Source organism: Merops nubicus, unplaced genomic scaffold (genome assembly GCF_000691845.1).
Source record: "Merops nubicus isolate BGI_N331 unplaced genomic scaffold, ASM69184v1 scaffold34146, whole genome shotgun sequence".
NCBI classification, from domain to species: Eukaryota; Metazoa; Chordata; class Aves; order Coraciiformes; family Meropidae; genus Merops; species Merops nubicus.
This window is the reverse complement of record NW_008617041.1, coordinates 6,555-6,888: the sequence shown is the minus strand read 5'-3', so window position 1 is coordinate 6,888 and position 334 is coordinate 6,555. Positions and strand designations below refer to the sequence as shown.

Genomic DNA, 334 nt, shown 5'->3' with positions numbered 1-334 from the left:
GCAGTGGTGGAGTCCCCACCCCTGGAGGGGTTTCCAAGCCATGGAGATGTGGGGTGAGGGACACGGGGCAGTGGGGACCTGGCAGTGCTGGGGGGTGGTTGGACTCAATCTTAAAGTTCTCTTCCAATGAGAAGCACTCTGTGGTTCTACCCCTGGGGCTGGGTCAAACCCCTGGGGAACAGGAGGGGTTGAGCTGTCCCTGCGATTTCTGTAGATGTGTACCACGGTGGGGACCTTGCTCCCAGCCCAGCCCAAAGCCCAGGGCATCCTCCCAGCCCAAAGCCCAGCAGTGCCAGGCATCCTCCACCAGGGTCTCCACCCGTTTCATCTCCCA

The 334-nt window shown here is 61.4% G+C and overlaps 1 protein-coding gene across 1 annotated transcript in view; it reads left to right on the top strand.

Annotated features, from left to right (window-relative positions):
- The window catches only part of LOC103775558 (nuclear receptor ROR-beta-like), a 4,243-nt gene that overhangs the window by 2,564 nt on the left and 1,345 nt on the right, over positions 1–334 (top strand). The gene's annotated exons all lie outside the window — the stretch shown is intronic.